We start from the raw sequence: 20,269 nt of genomic DNA on the forward strand, positions 1-20,269 counted from the left end.
ATTTAATCACAGAAAGTTCTCCCTTGGGGGAGACATAGAGCCACCTGGATTTGCGGCCTCACTTTTTTCTAGTGGGGACAGTGTAACGTTCTCCCTGTGTCCAGGACATAACCAAGAGGCGAATACTCAGTGCTATATTCGTCAGCTTTTCTTAGTCAGAAACATTTTATTCTTCAAGAGACACTGGCAATGAGTGGGAAAATGTTGTTTTTCACATTGGGCTAAGAAGGGCCATCCCCCGGTACCTGCTATGGGCCTCTTTAACATGTTGCAATGTCCAGGACAGCCATCCTAACAAAGAACTCCCTACCCAAGTTTGCTGGAAATAAGAAGACTCATGTTAAATCGAACAAAACTCATTATGCAAAGTCGTCAGAATGTGAATTCTTGTGTAAATAGGACAACTTAAAGAGGAATTATTTTGCCTGTCATGTGTAGCGAAAGTTTCAGTTGTCAACATCCACTTTAAAAACTACTCTGAATGACCAAGTCTGATAAATAGAAAATAATTCGAAGGAGGTGGCGGCATAGGGGGTGATTTGTGTGACTTTGGCAGTGCACAAACACAAAGCCCCCCATGAGCCGCCTTTGAAGAGGGAGAAGTGGGCATCAAGCAGTGCGTGTAGCTCATTAGCTCCCTAGCTGGGCTCTGCTCTTTACAAGAGAAACTTCCTCTGGGGTTGGAAGGGGGGTAGAAGACCCTCAAGGGATGGGAGCGGGTGGGCAGTTTGCAAGTCTGAGAAATACAAATCTTTGAGGTGACTAAATTAAAAACATGCTATGAAGCCATAAACTCACTACTGAATCTGTGGCCTGGGGTCAGAATCCCCGCAGGAGCGCCGTTTCCTCAATGCCTGTGCTTGTTAACTTTTCTGTAAGGAGCAGCCCAGCTAAGTCAGCTCTGAGCAGGACTCTGTGAGGCCACATCAAAACTGACAACAGGCTGGCTGGTGTGATGAGGCAGCGGTGGGAGGTTCACCCTGGGTGAGGATTCTGCCATGGCACACCCCAGGAAAGTAGCAAGGACAGATGTAAATGTCCCGTCTCACTGAAAACCACTTTGGACTACACAAAGCCTATTCTTTCTTACTTGAAAAGCTACTGATCTTTGCATTCATATGTGTAAGAGATGGAGATTTTTGAAGGACCACGGAATAACCCACTGGCAATTCTTGCGTGTGTTTTCTCCATACTGATTAGATGATGCAGCTTAGTACCAGCCCCCCACCCCCACCCTGATAGCTTACCATCTTGCTTTGCTTGCTTTCCCAACTGTCTTCCGTAGCTATGGAAAAAAAATGGGAATAATGTCAAAATTGCTCTGTGGAAATCACATGTGGGCGTAAATCAGCATTGGTGAAGAATACTGATCAGGCCTTTTTGGTTTTCTTTGGTGCTGCGGATAGAACCCAGGGCCTTGTCCACCCTAGGCACACTGACCTGGACTACACTCGAAGTGCTAAAGTTCTATTACCCATTACAGAAGTCACAACAGGGGACAGTCTTCCTGCCGGGATGGTATGGTCAGTATCTGGAGACGGGTCAAAGTCAGGGGTGCTGCTTAAGATCTTGACACGTACAAGACAGGCCCCACAAGGCAAATGGAAGAAGTGTCGAATCAAAGAAACAGTGGCCATTGTGTTAATAATGTCGGAGCATAACTGGTACTCCGTGCTCGTGGATCCATTTTTTTTTTCAGCTTTGTTGTGACATTCATTTTGTGAAATGATAAGGGAAACATTAGACAGAAACATGATGAAGGAAAGAACAGGGCAAAGTTCTAGCCAACTTCAGTAATTCACCAACCACAGACTAGGGCTCTTAAAAGATACGGGCCACCAGAAGAGAAGGATGGGGCCAGCGAGAGCCAGCCCATATCACTTGCCTCCCTTTAAGCCTGAGCGTGCCATGCCTTGCCAGTCAGAGTCTGAATTCTAGTTCTTCTTCTACCTTTGCTAACAGTAAAGTATGCGGGAGAGCCCCATTCCTTCACCAAGGGAAAGCTCTTATTCCTGGCTGAAGGCTATCCTCTGTTTTGCTTTTTACCTTGGAGGCATGCATATCCTCCAAAGCTTTAACTGTCTCTTTCCGTGCATACCATACCCTGACCTATCGGTTGCTGTGCTTAATGGATGTTGCGGTTTTAGTTGAAAGTCTTCCAAAAAGGCCACATGGGAAACAGACCGTCATTTCCTTCTAATATAGCATAATGTATTTATACAAACAAATGGCACATAAATGATGTTTATACATTTTTATGAAATGCCTTTAATAAATGATAGTGAGAGAATATTCACGCTGTACACATACAACTTACATCCTTTAGTTCCTACAAGTTCCTGTTATCAAAACCATTTTGGTTTAAAAATTGCTCCTACATTGTGATGGTTCCATCAGTTTATTTTCCATGCCATGTTTGATTTTGTGAAATAAGTTATGCACAAGAAAAACAGATATGTCAGGGGGGGTATTTACAGCAAGATTTTAGCCAGATGTCAAGAATTCAGTCATTTAAGCAACTTATTTTCTGATTGTTTGAAAATAATTTTGAAACACAAAAGTTGTTTGTTTGTTTGTTTGGTTGGTTTTTATTTGTGAAACCACTCTGGCTGTCCTGGGGAAAATGCCTAAAGATCCCACTTTCGAACATGCGTGAATTCGGAGCTGTTCCTGCGCTCTGGCTTCCTCCCTTGCTGTTTCTCACTTTCTTCCACCGCAGGGGCCTAAAGCTTTCATGGTTCCGTTCATCTTCTTTATCAAAAGGAATACAGGAGGATGTTACTTTTGCAAATTTTATAAGGACAAGACCACATAAACCCCTTCCTAGGATCTTGAAAGAGGCCCCTCTGAGCCCGGGGACCAAACGTACTTGAACAGCTTCCAGGTAACTCTCTATGCTTCAGTTTTGAATTCATGAACAATGCAATCTAGCATTTGCCCTCAGCATGCCACGAGAAGAGGGATCCTACTCGGTTCTGCAGCTAACAGGGGGACCAACAGCCAGAAAAGAAGACAAATGTAGGTTTAAACTTGATTCTTCCTTCTCTCCCTTTCCTCTCCTGCACAGAGCAGTGTACTTCTGGCAAAGAGACGAGGGTGGTGTGTTGGGACAGACATCAGAGCAGTCTGGATAGGTTAGAAGGTATTTACTGGGAAATGTGCTTGGAAGTCTCAGACTATTGTTCTGAATTCAGTCCGGTAAGTGAGGACCATAGACTTAAAAACAAAGTCACAGCCCAGCCCAGAACACCTCACCACAAAGTTAACAGGAAAGAATACTCGTGCGTTACAAATAAGAACTGAACCAAACTGTGATAACCCTAACCCTAATCACAGAAATTTTGCCAAAAATTTGAGAATAGAAAAAAAATCTTCCTTTTTTCATAGTCAAATATACACAAGTATTCCACACATTTTCAAAATAAAGAGTAAACAGTTCTCCAGTAAGAGATGACAACTGAAGTCACTTCATCAGTTAAATCACTGTCTTTTTTTTTTTTTTCAACCTGAAACAGTTAGGCGCCTACCTTTTTGCAAATGCTAGGATATAGGAATGTTATGTGCAGATTTCAAAGAGATACCCCCCCAGGTCCTTGAGAAAAGACAATGCTTATGCTAAATATCATTGAACTGGCCTGTTAAGCTTTCAAAGTGTGTGTATGTGTGTGTGTATGGGTGTGTGTATGTGTGTGTCTGTGTATGTGTGGTGTATTCGTGCATGTGTGCAGTTTCATATTAAAAAGAGAAAGCAATTGCACTCAGACATTTTCTAGGAAATGGGAGAGAGGAAAATCAATTATCAAAGGGAGAACTAAAGTTTTATTTATTAGCTGTATTTGTTCTTATCAGGTGAACATCCTTGGTTAATGTGGTTTTCACTATAACTATTTAATGAATTGTAATTGTGCTTTGTTTTATGACTTTTATGGAAGTTTGTCTTCTGTAAATGTCTTGTTATTTTAATTTTTTCTACAAAAAATAGGATAGGTGATATTTTAATGCTGAAATCCAATTGAGTAAACTTTTCTTCTTGTTTTCCTTGATAATTTTTCTTGATGGATTCTATCTTACACTAGAACCAAAAGAACTCTATAACTATGAAAAAGAGGACTATGCAAACCGACTCTTTACCTGGTTGACACAGATTCAAGTTTGATTCCTTTTCTTAACTCTAAAATACTGTTGGGGGTATTTTACCCATAGGCTTCCCTACATTGCTGAGGGAGGCATTAAAACCCTTTGGATCCCACTGTCCTTATTATAATGGTAAAGCAGTAAATCATTGCCTTGTCAATAGACGTCTTTTTAGTAACAACAATATTTATTATATGGAACATGATCTGTTATTTGAACCTTCAATTATAATAGAGAGAAAAATTTAGAGAGAATTATCCCATACCTGCTGTCGTATAGGTGAGGAAAGACTGGCTTCAGAAATCAGTTATCCAGGTCACAAGAACACGACTCTCTTAGTCTCCCCCATTTTTTGTCTGCATCTAAAGGTCCTCTCCACTTAGTAAAAAGCAGGGATCACTCAGTGTTAATGATTTTCTTTGCTTTCCTGTCATCATCACTGGAAACTGCCAACTCCCTCAGTGCTTCCATGATCCACTCTGTGTCAACAGAGAAGACCGCGGCCTTCCCATCCCTTCTGCCTCTTGTCTCTTCTCTCCTTCAAAGAAGACACACTTGAATTTGAATAGAAAGTTGTTTATTTAATAGTAGCTTATGGACATAGAATGTTGATCTTAGACAGTTTGATGGACATATAGAAGATGGGCAAGCCCTAATGCCATCAGAAATGACAGACATGGCAGGGATGAGTTAAGCTGGTAGTGGAAAACACGTGTTTCAATCAGTGCTCTAAGTTTCTGACTCAAGAAAATACAGGTGGAATTGCAAATGAAACCTTTGTACTGTATAAGCTGGAAAATAATGCATGTAGGATCAAAACGTGAAGCAACAATCCATAAACTAAACATAAGTGGGGAGTGAGCAAACGGTTGATTCTTTAAAAAGATTCCTTAAAAACTGATTCCTTAAAAAATTAATCTCTTGCAAGAGAGAGGAAAAATATAAAAATCGCTATTGGTGATTGGAAATTGATATAATTACAAATAATATGAACTTTAAAAAGACAGCAGAACATTGAGAGTAATTTTATGTAATTATACATTTTTTATATTATTATTATTATTAAAAATAGAACCATAAACCTGACTCAAGATGAACTTGAAAATCCAGAAATTCTTTTTTAAACCTGTGCATTGTTTCTTTTATGGCAATCTTTACTCTCCTCTTACCTTAAGCATCCCTTAGACACAGACAGCTTCTGTTTTCAGGGCTAAAGACACAATACATCAAAGCATGGTGCCCGGGCTCACTGAGCATTTTTTAAGCTAAGGGAGACAAGACAGCCCAGAAAGCAAGATGCTTCTGACCTTCTCCACCCTTCTCTTCTACCTCTCGTCTCTCTTTCTCCCTCCAAGCCAGCCATAAAACCTAGGAAAATCACTACCTGACCTACTTCTTCTGAAAGTAGGTCATAAGATCCTTGTGTGACAGATGTTGTGTCCTATACCCAGAGGAAAGGCCTGCTACAGAGAAGCCAGGAAGCATCTGAGAGACATCACTGGGTGCTCACAGCAGCTCCATCACCAATAGGTCCAATCCCTTTGTTTGATCATGTTGCTCCACACTTAAACTATTTTTTTTTATCATAGGTAGCCAACAACAACAACAACAACAAAGCCTGAGTGAAGGCTTTTTTATGAATTGTAAAACTTTGATTGCATATATTGTTATTTGTTGAATCTTTTCTTTGTTATAGAAGCATGAAGCCAAATTCTTTGCGAAGAGGGAGGAAAACACTGCATTTTCCCCACTGTCTTAGTGTGAGAAGAAGCAGTAGTAGTATACAGACTTGTGCCAGGAACAGCTAGGAGGTAACACTGCTCATAGGAAGAGGCTGTGTAGCCTCACTCCCCTAAATGCTCTCGTTTCCAAGGGGTGGGGGTACAAAATAATGTAATAATAATAAGAAAACTGTTAGAGACATGTAAAAAGAATACTCTGAGCATAATATATCATGTCTAATTTGACTTTCAAATTTTGATCCAAGAATGAAAAGTTTATTTAGTATTCAAAAATATTCAATTCAATTGACCCCCAAATAAAAGACATGCACACACACACACACACACACACACATACATAGAGAAATCACTTGATTGCATTACTACAAATTCAGAACAAATAAACACCTATTATTTAAAAAATAGTGAATTGCAAAGATAAAGTTTCACAACCAGATATTCAAAACAGTATTACAGGTGCAGTTGTGAAAGAAATAATATTAATTTTCTCCATAAATTTTTGGAGGTAGATCCTAGATCACTAAAACAAAACACAGATATAAAAGAAAAAAGCTGTGAGTGTAAAGCATGTGGCAATTACATAGAAAACCACAGTTATTATTATTATTATTATTATTATTATTATTTTGGTTTTTCGAGACAGGGTTTCCCTGTGGCTTTGGAGCCTGTCCTGAAACTAGCTCTGTAGACCGGGCTGGTCTCAAACTCACAGAGATCCGCCTGCCTCTGCCTCCCGAGTGCTGGGATTAAAGGCGTGTGCCACTATCGCCCGGCCACAGTTATTATTTTAAAAACAAATATTTCCTACTTTATATCAAGTACAAAATAATAGAAAATGAGAAGCTAAAATAATGCACTTTATTATAAAATTTAATGCATTAACAATTCAAGACTACATCTAATAAAAATGTTCAAGGTAATTATAATCAAAGCACAAAGCATTCCTAAGAAAGATGAATACAAACTGGGGTGTACATTATATTAGTGATCTAAAAGATTAAGATAAGGGTTATCTTGAAGATTATCTATCAAATGCCTTCTCAGTCAAGATTCCAGAAGATAAATTTCGAAAATGTCGATATATTTCTGAAATGCATAAAGAGAGCAAGGATCAAGGTTAGCCACTGCATTCCCAAAGATCAGTCATACTAAGCAACCTATATTTTAATATATTGATTTTTTCCCACAAGTATATGGTAATTAAGGCTGTGTGGTATTGGTGTATGGCAAGATCAACTGACCAGAGTACTGAGTATAACTTAAAGGAAGCCCAAACAAACTGCCACATTCTTTATAGTAAAGGAAGTGACATTGCTTTTTTTATTGCTGTAATAACATACTTGCTGTATATGCTGTTGAAGAAAGAAAGGCACTCCTGGCACTGAGCTTTCAGACTATTATAGAAAGGATTGAATGACAGAGCTGAACCATTCGTATCTTGGTGGCCATATAGAAGAGGAGGATGTCTGCCTTGTGGGATGTTTCATTTCTCCCTTTTTGTTAAATCTGGGCTCTAGTCTATATAATGGTGTCACTCACATTCAGGACAAATTTTTTTCTGTTTAGTTAGAACACACCCAGAGATCCTATTTACTGATCTCCTAAGTTTTTCTCAGCCCCATTAAGTTGACAGTGAAGATGACAATCATTATGACACTACCCCTTACTAGAGTAAAGGATCCTTTCTATAAACATATTTTTTTTTCATTTTTAGATGTATGAGTGTTTTGCCTGGATGCATGCGAGGGTGTTGAGTTCATGTCTTTTGCCCATGGGTGCCAGAAGAAGTCACTATATTCCTCAGAACTGGAGGTATGTGAAAATTTTGAGTTGCCATGGGGTGCTGGGAGCTGAACCCAGGTCTTCTCCAACAACAGAAAATTCTCTTAACTGCTGAGCCATCTATCCAGCTTCAAAGGATGATTTTAAAAATAAATGATGCTTTTCAGTTTGATATTCATGTGGGAAAAAACCTTACCTCAATTCTAGATGAAGATCAGTTCCAAATGGACTGTAGGCATGAATGGGCAAGGTTAAACAGCAGATAGTCAAGAAGAAAGCAGAACAGAGTTTGTGGATGCCACGTGGACAATGAGTTAACAGGATATAAATAGAGAGCTTGTATTCACCAAAATGTATGATGGCTGTGCGAGAAACCAAGTGGCTCCACAGAGGAAAATTAACAGCAATGGGTCAAATTGAGCGGAGCAAGCAAAATCGCCTTGGCCTGAGTACTGCCATTTTGACTCCAGACTCCATTTTATGTGCAGGGTGAAAGAAACAAAATTCAGGTTCCCAAGCCCTAGGGGAGCTGAGAATCTTGCAATGGCTGACCAACCTCCTTCCTACACCATAGAAATAGTTGTTATACATCTTTAGTTCTTTAGAAACATCATGGCTGTTCCTCACAGCAGAGAGAATGAATGAATCTGATTGGTTGGACCGAACGGCCTGAGTTGTATATTGATTGGCAATGATGGAACATTCAAGGAAGCTTTTAATCTCTAAATCCTGACTGGCGAAAGGTTAGCAATGGAAGTTTGTGAATTTTATGATTATAAAGCCCATTTCTGGCCCTGCTCATGGCTGTCAGGAGAAACATAGTTCCCGAGTCCTTGCCCTGAAGCCCTGATTCATCACTGATCTGTTTATGTGGTGAATTAACCTTTGGAACCTATGGTGTTGTCTCTCTCTTTCCTCATGTTGCATAGTAGGCTACTTATAAAATAAAACTTTATTGTAAGTTTATACAAGAAGGTTTATGAGTCAACCAGATAAGCAATGATAATGTAAGGGGGTTTAGGGAACAGAAATGTTTTATAAAAGAGAATATGGGGATGGTCAAGGGGCTAATGGAAAGTACTCAGATTTACTCTTCACTAGGGGAAATGCAGATAGAAATCTCAGTGACCCAAATACTCTTTTTTTATTTTAAGATTAATTTTTTATTTTAATTTACTTAAAAAAAACCTATCATTTCTTATGGGATGCCAAATCCATTTTCCACCCTTCCCTCCTCCTGCTCCCTCCACCTTCCCCCTTCCACTCCCATGGGGAGTCAACAAAGTCTAGCACATGGCTTTGAGGCAGGACCAAGACCCTTCCCACTATATCTAGGCAGAGAGAATGAGTTCCAAAAAGCCAGAACGAGCAGTAGAAATAAATTCTTGCCTCACTGCCAGTGGGCCCACAGTCTGCCCCAACCACACAACTGTCCCACATTCAGAGGGCCTAGTTTGGTTTTATACTGATTCCCTCACAGTCAGGCCAGAGTTGGAAGGCTTCCATTAGCTCTGGTAAGCTGTTTCAGTGGATATCCCCATCATAGTCTTGATCTCTTTGCTCATATTCTCACTCCTCCATCTCGTCGACTAGATTTTGGGAGTTTAGCCCAATGCTCTTCTGTGGTTCTCTGCATCTGCTTCTATCAGTTGCTGGATGTAGGTTCTATGATGACATTTAAGATAGTCATCAATCTGACTATAAGGCAAGGCCAGTTCAGGCATCTTCTCCACTATTGCTTAGAGTCTTAACTGGGGTTATTCTTGTGGATTCCTGGGATTTTCTCAAGAACTAGGTTTCTTGCTAGCCTTACAATGGCTCTCTTAATCAAGATATCTCTTTACTTGTTCTCTGTCTTTGTCCTTCCCCCACCTCGACCATCTTGTTACTCCCTCCTCCCCTCCTATTTCCCACTTCCTTCTTACCTTCTCCCCCATCCCCATGCTCCCAATTTTCTCAGGAGACTTTGTCTATTTTCCCTTTCCAGGGGGGAATCTATGTATGCTTCTCTTAGGGTTCTCCTTGTTACTTATCTTTTCTGAGGTCATGGATTATAGGCTCCGTATCCTTTGCTTTATAGCTAGTATTCACCTATGAGTGGGTACCTAACATGCTCATCTTTCTGGGTCTGGGTTACCTCACTCAGGATTTTTTTTCTTGTTCTATTTATTGCATGCAAATTTCAGTATGTCATTGTATTTTACCACTGAATAGTACTTCACTGTGTAAATGTATCATGTTTTCTTTATTCATTTTTCAATTGAGGGGCATCTAAGTTGTTTCCAGGTTCTGGTTATTATGAATGACGCTGCTATGAACAAAATTAACAAATGTCCTTGTAGTAAGGTTGAGTATCCTTTGGGTATATGCCCAAGAGTGATATTGCTGGGTCTTATAGTAGGTTAATCCCCAATTTTCTGAGAAAGCGCCAAACTGATTTTCAAAGTGGTTGTACAAGTTTGCATTCCCACCAGCAATGGAGGAGTGTTCACCTTACTCTGCATTCTCTCCAGAATAAGCTATTATTAGTATGAACCTGATAGAACAGAAAGTGGGAAGTAGCCTTCAATGCATGGGCACAGGAGACCACTTCCTAAATATAACACCAATAGCACAGACACTGAGAATAACAATAAATGAATGGAACTTCCTGAAACTGAGAAGCTTCAGTAAAGAAAAGGACACAGTCAATAAGATAAAAGGGTAACCTACTGAATGAAAAAAGACCTTCACCAACCCCACATCAGACAGAGAACTTATCTCCAAAATAAATAAGGAACTCAAGAAATTAGACATCAAAATATGAATAATCCAATTAAAAATCGTGTACAAATCTAAACAGAGCATTCTCAACAGTGGAGTGGCTGAAAGACACTTAGGAAATGTTCAATATCTTTAGCCATCATGGAAATGCAAATTCAAACAACTCTGAGATACCATCTTAAACAAGCAAGAGTAGCTATGATCAAAGGCCCTAATACTCTTTAATGTATGTAAGCAAGCAAGGTAAGGCAGAATACCATCGGTAAGACCCTGGAGCCTTTCCTGCATTCTACATTTCTCTATGAATGCATTAGCAAGATCATGCTGAGTGTATACATATCACATGACCCCAAATTTCTACCAATGGGCTAATCCCACAAGAAATTGCTTATGTGCTTCCCAAAAACTGCACATGGGAATATCCATAGCTGCGTTGTATTCCATATCTCTAAATAAGAACAAAAACAGATATGTCCCAAAAGAATAAATGGACATGTTCATGAATGGAACTTTATATTACAACCAGAATGACCAAAATACCAAAACATAGTATGACATGGATGAAGCTCAGAAACACAGTGGATTATGAAGTCAAGAGAGTGGACATTTTTTATGTAACATTCAAAGGCACAAAGCACATAGAGTATAAGGGATCAGAGCAGCGCTGGTCTTGGGACTTCCCGACCTGGATGAAGATGGTAGGACTATAGCGAAGGAGGCTCAGGAACTGTTGATTTTCTTCGGTTTCTTGATTTGCGTACTTATTTGTTTGTTTTTCTTTTGCTTTTTAACAGTGAAATCAAACTTTGCATTCACTTTGTAAAAAATTTACCTAACCAAATATGATCTTGGCATTTTCTATATGTGTACTATATATTGATAATATTTAATTATTTAATGGGAAGTTAATTGATGTTATATTGAAAGATCATTAATTACTCTTAATTACTAAGAATATGAGCCTTTAGTTTTTGAAGAGAACCTAAAAATATGAAAATACCATTAATTAATTAATTTTTTTTCTTCCTAAACCCACTGACCTCTCTCTCTCTCTCTCTCTCTCTCTCTCTCTCTCTCTCTCTCTCTCTCTCTCTCTCTGTGTGTGTGTGTGTAAGGATTGCTCTGTATAATTCAAGCTGACCTTGAAACCATGACACTTCATCTCAGGTTACTATGCTGCCTTTATAGGCACACACCATCATGCCCAATTCAGTTTTCTTACTTTTAAATGCTGTCAACTAATCCACATTAAAGCATCCTGTTTTAATTACTTCACTTATCGCTGTGACAAATATGGTGGAAGCCACACTTTGCAGTGGGGATTTCTTCTGGCTTCTGGTTCATGTGGTGGGGACAGGCAGCTGCTGGAGCTTGCCATCTGGCTTGTTGTCCTCTCAGCAGAAAGGATTCAGAGCTCATGATGGACCAGGGACTGTAACCACTTATTCCCGCTATTTCTACTAGCCAGGAAACTCTTCTCATTCCAATGTGAAGGGTTTCCCACCATTTGAATATGTGGTCTCTAGCTGAGGGTGCTGCTTCTGATGATTATGAAGTCTTTTAGATAGAGGACCTAATTGGCGTATGAATGTACTAGAACAGATCACCAGTGCTCCAAGCATCATACCTCTGTGAAGTGTATCTCTGAATCATAAGAGAGGCACAACCCATTTTCATTAAAGTTGTTTGTGTCTGGAATCCTGTTACAGTAATGAGAGATGCAAGTAACACAGCTATGTTCTTAAAAGTTCCAGTGACTCCTAGATCAACACCACCAGCTGGTGACCAAGTGTTCAGACACATGAGCCTGAAGGGGACATTTTATATGCAAACCATAATACAGCCACATCAATGTGAGCACGAACAAAATAACAGCCATAAGTTATAATGATTGCTTTGAAATCCACAATCCCAGCTCTACAGTGTCATAGTTTTTGTGATGATTTCCCTTCCTCAAGGAAATAGTTGTATAGGTTTATGAATCTGTAGTATACAGAAGCTAAGAACCAAGGCATTGGCATAGTACTCTTATTCTTATTATTAATGTTTTACATCTTTCTCCATATTTATCTTAATTATCTTTAATTTTGGTGAATATTACATAGTTTTGCTAAATATTTATAAGATAATCACAATAATTAACATAGAGTAGGTATTTATACAAATTTGCAGTTTAAGCATATGTGCATCAAACAGCGGTGTCTTATATACTTTGCTGTTTTTGACATTATATCTATTTTATGGAATACATAATATTGTATTAATATTTTAGAAATCAGGACCATTTTGTAGGCCTACCATGAATTATTTGAACTAGTCATAAGTTATTTCCTTGAAGTTGTTGTTAAAACAAGATTGTGGTGTTAGAATTGACATAAAATTTCTTCCCTATGCCATCCAAAAAGGGTGTGTTTTGTTTCTCAATACACCTTCTGCTACTTGTAAACTCCAAACCCTTAAACAATTCCTAGAATCTCCCATGAAGTGACAGTGATACCACACGTGGAGAATTGAATTTATCCTTACATGCTCCCACTTGCCGTCTTTGGTCTCCCTTCTTTCTTGCTCTGGTGTGTGCATACTCTTCATCCCTATCATGGCCATTGAAATCTACAAATGAATAAGCTAGGGCAGCTGATGGACAGACTTGAGGATGCTGAAGTCTCTGTCAAGGACCACCATCCGTTATATCAGAAACGCATGCATCCCAGGGGCTGCCTGCAGCAGTGCTCTGATGCAGGCCTCAGCTCTTTCAGTAGCATCATTTCAGTAACCATTTCCATGCTTACCAGAACCTGAAGCTGAATTGGAGCTGTAGCTGAGATATTCGGAATTGTAGAGGGACATATAGAATTAAAAATGAGAGAAAGAGGGAGAGGAAGAGGGAGAGACAGAGACAGAGAGAGAGAGAGAGAGAGAGAGAGAGAGAGAGAGAGAGAGAGAGAGAGAAGCCACAGCAACAGAGAGCAATGGAAAATTCACAAGCTGTGGCAAAGAAAAGTGCCTTTGATTGGAAACTGAATTCAAGTTCAAATGTTTTATTCTGCCTGAACACTTCCTGTAACTGGTGCTACTCAGTAGCCAGAGTCATTGCATTTTTCCTTGAGAAGTTATCAGTTATGCTGCCTGTGTGGTTTCTGGACAGCATCATGCTTATGTGTTTCTCAAACTGGGCAGGCTTTACTTCCTACATTACACATTTTAATATAAACTTAGATCATGTTCTATAAAAAAAAAAGACTAGACGTAACAAAGAAGACAATCCTTTTATCCTGTCTTGATTAATCTTCATTGTCAGCCTGATTGCATTTAGAGTCACCTAGGAAATTGTTGAGGCATGCTTCCAGGTGTGTTTGTGCAGACTTGACAGTGTTTCCAGAGAAGACGAGGCTTGGTGGAAGATCCTCCCTAAATGTGGGTGACACCATTGCATGAGCCGGAAACATTTAAAAGGGACAGAGGAAGAAACTAGAAGAGTGGCTATGTCACCCTTTCCTACCACCCGGCCTTCTGTAGTGTCTCATCCTCACCATATTGAATTGAATCTTCAAGACAAATCTTTCTTCAATTAATTGGTTTCTTTCTAGTATTTTGGTCACAGTGATGAGAAAGCTAATGATATATCATCTGACAACCTTGTATTCAGACTCTGTGGATGGTGTAGGGGACATACTGTGGATGTCTCTCTATGCATGCTTTTGTATGAACTCTTTCACACAAACATACAAATGCACTCACTTAAATGTGAACATGTGGTATGGCTTTCAGGTAATTTCTTTTCTCCATACATCAATTTACTTTTCCATTTTATAGGAAGATGAGTGAGTTTACCCATGAGGACACTTGGCAGGGTCCTCTCTCTTAATAGTGTGCTAAACAAATCATACTGAATAGTAAACGATACAGTATTTCAGAAGATAAAAACCAAATGGTTATGAGACTTTCACTACAAGGTCAGTCTACTACGTTAAATGTCATGGCTATTACATTTACTATTTTTTTTTAAGTTTTTGTAACACTTGCTTCAACAGATGAGCAAAGTGAAGTACAATGGCCATCCACACACCACATCATTCCTGTCTCTGCATTTACCAGCTGATAGCATCTTTAATATTTGTTGAGTTGCCTCTTTATTTGTCTCCTAATGTAGTCTTCTTGGCCTTTCTCCTCGGAAACATTTTAAACCCCTCTTGTTACTTCATCCCCAAATGACCTCGGCGATGAGCTGCTGTGAGAACATAATTCTCTATATTATCTCATCAAATCACCTTGCCTTTATGTAAAAGGAAGACATTAAATGCAAATGGATCTCATCTTTATACTTAAATCTAGGGTCAGAACCCCACTATGTATAGACAAATAGGTCAAGCTCCAGAGAATCTGAAGCACTTCAGGCCTCAAGCATTTCATATAAAGGGCACCCAATCCATGCCACAAGCCTCAAACAAATCCCTCAGTATTGTTTTACCTGTAGACAACTCATTCAGACAGTCCAATTGCAAAGACTAGGGGAAGAATCCTTTTAACTGCAATTGGGTAGCTCAACTCTTTCAATGCCAAGTCACATGGTCCTTAAATGACTTTTGAGTCACAGAGTTTTATCTTCATTTCTTTGTCCATGCACTCTTGACAGAATGCCACTGTCTGCAGACTAAGAGCTACTTCTCTCCAGTGGTGGGAGGAGCTACAGGTCCTGGTGAGTCCTTCCAAGAAAGGCAGATTCTCATTCAGCTTTCTACAGCTGCCTTCAGGGCCCAGCAGCCGAGGACAAGGGCTTGATAGCAGTGCAGATGTGGCCTCGTTCTTTACTTTTACCAAAAGATTCATCTATTTCTACTTCATGAGTGTTTTGTCTGTATGTATGTACGGACATCACAAGCACGCCTGATGCTTGTTGAGGTCAGAAGAGGGCATCAATTTTACAGATGGTTGTGAGTTGCCATGCGGGTCCTGAGAATTGAACCCTGGTCCTCTCCCAGAGCAGTAAACACTTGAAACTGCTGATCTAACTGTCTAGCCACTGGGCTGGGTTTACCTGCATCAAGGAATCAACCTGTAAAAGCAACCAAGCATGGGCCTCAGGGAGCATCCACCTATGGATCAGCAGTGATCCAAGTGCACACCTACCAAGACAGACTGATTTAGCCTGGTGGCCAGGATGGAAATGCATTTAGACCATGCAGTTCCACACACTCGTTTTTTTTTTTTTTTTTTTCATCTTTCAAATCACTTGCTGCCATCAAAGAAACAGCCAGTCTCCTGTGACGAGGCCAAAGCTCTTTCTTTTCTCATATATCTCCAGGTACAGCACAGATTCTCAATCCATTCCAGGTGCTCTCAAATTCTGCCCTCTACATTTAAATGAGTAAGACCTTGTATAGTGCTGGGTCTATAGCCATACAACCTTGAACATACCCAATCTCTTATTGGAGTTGAAATGATAAGTCAGGGGGAGGACGTAGGCTGGTACAGCTTACATGTTGAGTCTGAGTAGGGGAGGAAGCCTCCCCTGTCTGGGAGGAGCCTCTGGCCCTAATGTGCTTGTAATATGCATGTGAACTTTGAGCTGTTGCCATGCGGAAGGAATTACACTTCTGCAACTCACTTCCACCACAACCCCCAGGGGAACTCTAACCCAGGCATTGAGCAAAGCCCACACATCTGTGAACTTGATCCTCAGCCTCACTGGGTGCAATGCAACCCGTCTGCTCCTTCCTTCTCCAGCAACCCCACACCCTCCAGGTTCCTGGAAGGAAGTCCCAGCCAGGGCATGGGACAGTGGAGCGCAGTTCAGCTTCCCTGTCCAATGCAAAGAGTCAGGAAGGGCAGTGAAGAAGGGTGAGCTGGGGGCAGGTAGTGTTAAAAAGGGAACCACTGACTTCCTGTGAGCGTGGGTTCTTCTCACCCCTGCCTGCAGCACTGTGGAAGCTGTTGACTTCATCTCAAAGGGTGCACAGACACCTCTGAACCTGCTGCTCCAAGGTCTTCTGCATTGAGGGCCAGGAAGACCCCATGTTCCTAGGGCTATGGCTACCAAGCTTCTGGTTTCCCATGCCCCTCAGCTTCTGCCATGGTTGTGGCCCAGCGCCGCTCACTGTGAGCTCACAAGGTTTCCAGCACATGCTTTGCAGCTGTGCCACCCAGCGAGAGGGTGAAACCAAGGGAGCATGGCAGGCAGAGATCATTTCCGCCCACATCAGAAGGCAGAGCCACACTTGCAGAGAGCTACAATGAGCCCTCCACCAACTGCTCGACATCTTCTGGGACAAGAAGTCTCAACATACCCTGTACATTGATGGGAGACCCCTTGGACAGAGCATTGTATTGGGGATTGGCCATACAAGTGCATGGGTTTTAGGTGTCAGCATTCTTTTCTTATCCTTGCTTTCCAGCGACTCTGTTCAATGCATCTCAGCTCCACTTGCCACTCTCTCTTGGGATTTTATGGCACTCCACACATTCTGACTGTATGGACAAAAGGCAGAGGAAAAGAGAGTTGGTGTTGGAGGAAAGAGTAAGGGGGTTAGGGAGGAGAGAGGGAAGAAAAAGAGAGGGAGAGAGAAAGAGAAAGAGAGAGAATAGGGATAAGAATGAATACACCAACCAAAATTTTCTTAAAACATCACAATACAAAGATAAAAAAAGGAAATATTTTAATGGAAAATGAAAACAAGTTGGTAGCAGATATGGAAAGCTGAAAGAAAATCATTTTTAAAACATTTTTATTTTACCTTCATCCATAACAACTCTCTCTTACAAATATCACTGTAAGCTCCAGGCTCTCAAGCTCTCAGAGCCTGAGAGGTTTTCTACGTCTCCTCCCACTAAGCTGCCAATGTGGGTCTTTGGCTTCTGCTTCCTACACAGTCCCATGGCCTTTCCCTTAACGCGCCACACCCATCACACTGGGACACCAACTGCTGGCCCCACCCTCTTCCCTGTTCTCTGCACCTTCTACTCACTCAGCCCACTCCATCAAGCATCCCCGATCACTTCCTCCTTCAAGCCACAACGCCATTACACATCAGTCACACCACCCTTCAATTGTTGGCTTATGAGTCTGTTTTCACTTCTAGAGAGGGAGATGCTGGTCAGTGTGACTTTCTCTCAGCTTGGGTTTTGTGCCCTGAAGGCCTGTGACCCATGCCAGAAAACATCCCTCAAAGAGTAAATACATAACTATTCTAGAGGGAGGAAGTCTTCCACCATGTGTTGTTGCTATTACAAAGTCTGGGCTGCTTGCTCTAACTCAAGAAAACAGACAATTCGTTTCTTAAATATAAGCCATTTCAGGACATCACTAGGTAAGACGTAGGTGTCGGTTCGCACAAAATACCTTATTTTTCCATACCTCTTGGCTTGAATTTACAATATTTTAGTTTGAGACAAAGAATCTATGTGGTTGCCAGAGATGTCCCCAATTCGGGCTTTCTTGGCTTTGCAATTTTCAGTCCAGAAAAATACGGAGTGGAGTGGGTGGGAAGAGCCTTTTACTCAGAAATACTAGCTAGACGGCTCCTCTATGGTGACTGGCATGCGTTCTCACTGTCGAACCAATGCCTCTGGCCAGGAAAGACCTTTCTTCTAATGGGCTTAGATCTCATCGATACAGTCGTTCTCTGTAAGGCCTTGTTCCAAAACCAAGGAAACTGAGAGAAGTGTAGGGGTGTTTACTCAAAGAGGCAAATCTTTTCTCTCTGAGATTTCTATTAGAGATGAAGAACTTCATTTGGGATCCAATTCTAGAAAAAAAACTTAGAAATCTTATCGGCTATTAGATTCTAGTATAATGTATACTCGTAAATATAATTTTAAACCTTCATACATTTTGATAACTGAGTCCTATGAGACCAAGAAAATTAATTGCTAGTAAAAAGACTGGCAAAATTCTTGATCAATATGAGCTAATTGGAAAAATTGAAAATAAAGCATTTAAAAATATTTTTTAAAAGAAGACTAAAACTTGGTACACAGTCACAGGGAAAATAAAAGTGAAAGTAGGTTTCATGGCTGTGTCTGCTCTGCCTTGTTCTGTGGTGATCTTTTAATATTGAAGCATCCAAACTAGAGAATGGCACCCAGTGTTATAACTGGACAGTGTGGTCATTAGAAAGTAAAAAGGTCAGCTTCCTTTGGCCCTAAAATACAATGCCACCATACCAAAAGACATAGGGAAAGAAAAATGGGAGGGGCGAGTGAAGGAGGAGATGGAGGTGGATTGAGAATATGAATGAAAAAGAATGCATCAGCCCCAAATTTCTTAAAATATGAAGACAAAAGATAGAAAACCTTATTTCTTGGCCAAAGTTACCAGGCTATACAGTTAATTTTAATGGGAAATAGTGATGAGTTGGTCTCAGAGATGGACAAGCATGCTCTTTTCCATCCCTCCTTGTTATCTTCCTCGGTGCCTTCCTTGTGCTTGTCTTCAGGAGTGCCAACTCTGGGTGATTGAGAGTTTTTAGTGTCGGTAATTCTGCTGTTTCCTGGCATCTAATCTGTTTAAAATTTGGACTTGAAAGTTAAGCAAAGCTTAAACTCTTTAGCAGACTCCAAGAGTCCTGTGAGCTCCAGTCTGGTTATGACTTTTCACTGTTCTCTCCTGCCTGTCCATCTTCATCTCGCCCTGATCTCATTCCTTGTGCTCCGCTCAGGCTGCTGTCCGCCCCTCTGTCACTTCCTGTGGTAGAGAAACAATGCTTGCTTGTTTCAGAGACAAACAAGCAAGGTGGTATAAAATGAGACATTGAAAAGTCTTGAAATGTTTCAAGAGCCAACTGATTTCACGTGAGGGTCCAACCATCAACCCAAACATCAGAGTCACACACAGGCATTCTAGACGGTAGGACTATAGCCTTCAAGATCTTCTAACGCTTACTAGCATACTAAATAAGTATGATGAGCTTTAAACTCCTTTGTTAAAAGATTTAAATTATGGTCTGCAATATTTGGGAACTAGATTAGAATCTTAGCAGACAATGTTAGCATTTTACTTTTTCACCCATTTGTCACTCCTGAAGCGCAGAAGTGACTCTGGCCACGAGTTGCAGAAGCTAAGGCTGCAAATTATTTTTCTAACGAGGAAGAGGCAAAGGCTTTAAGTGGTTTAATGGTCAGGAACAATTGAGTCACATACCCAAGAAAAGAATATAGATGTGCTGGTGGCTGCTGCACCTCGCTAAGGTCTAGCTGGCAAGGCTATATTCTCTGAGAATAGAACATTTCCTATGCCTCTTTCATATTAGAAGCACTCTGCTAGACTCTCGACATGGCGTTTCATTTCATTTAAGCTCTAATACTGGAAAGCAATATGAGCTTCTTCACTTGAGGAAACTGTGTTAAAAAAATAAATTGCTCTTTATAAGGTCTTACAACCCAGATACAGGAGTTTTGTAGTTAGGAAGGCAAGCTGACTTAAAGATATGAGATTGCTAAAGAGCACAATGTTGTTTTAATACCTCCAAAAACTGTATTTATTTGCTTTGGTTTTTTTTTTTTTTTTTTTTTTTGATACAGGGTTTCTCTGTAGCTTTGGTGCCTGTCCCAGAACTAGCTCTTGTATTTAAGATTCCTCACATGGGAAAAACAAATATACACTATTCATTCATTTGCTCATTTATATAATTGAATATACATATCCCATTCTTTCCTTTGCCAATAGGAATTTATCAGGCACCTCCCAAAAGATAAGTACAGTTCCCTGTATCAGATATACAAAGGTGAACAAAATAAGCAAGATTTGACCCTTATATTCAAGGGGCATCAGATGAAAAGTGAGTAAATAAATGGACTAAAAAAAATGCTAAGATAGAAACAAGGGCTTGAGATGAAGTAGAGAATGAGAGTTG

The sequence above is a fragment of the Alexandromys fortis genome, unplaced genomic scaffold (genome assembly GCF_014885135.2).
Source record: "Alexandromys fortis isolate MF-2015 unplaced genomic scaffold, M_Fortis_MF-2015_v1.1 scaffold_71, whole genome shotgun sequence".
In the NCBI taxonomy this organism is placed as follows: Eukaryota; Metazoa; Chordata; class Mammalia; order Rodentia; family Cricetidae; genus Alexandromys; species Alexandromys fortis.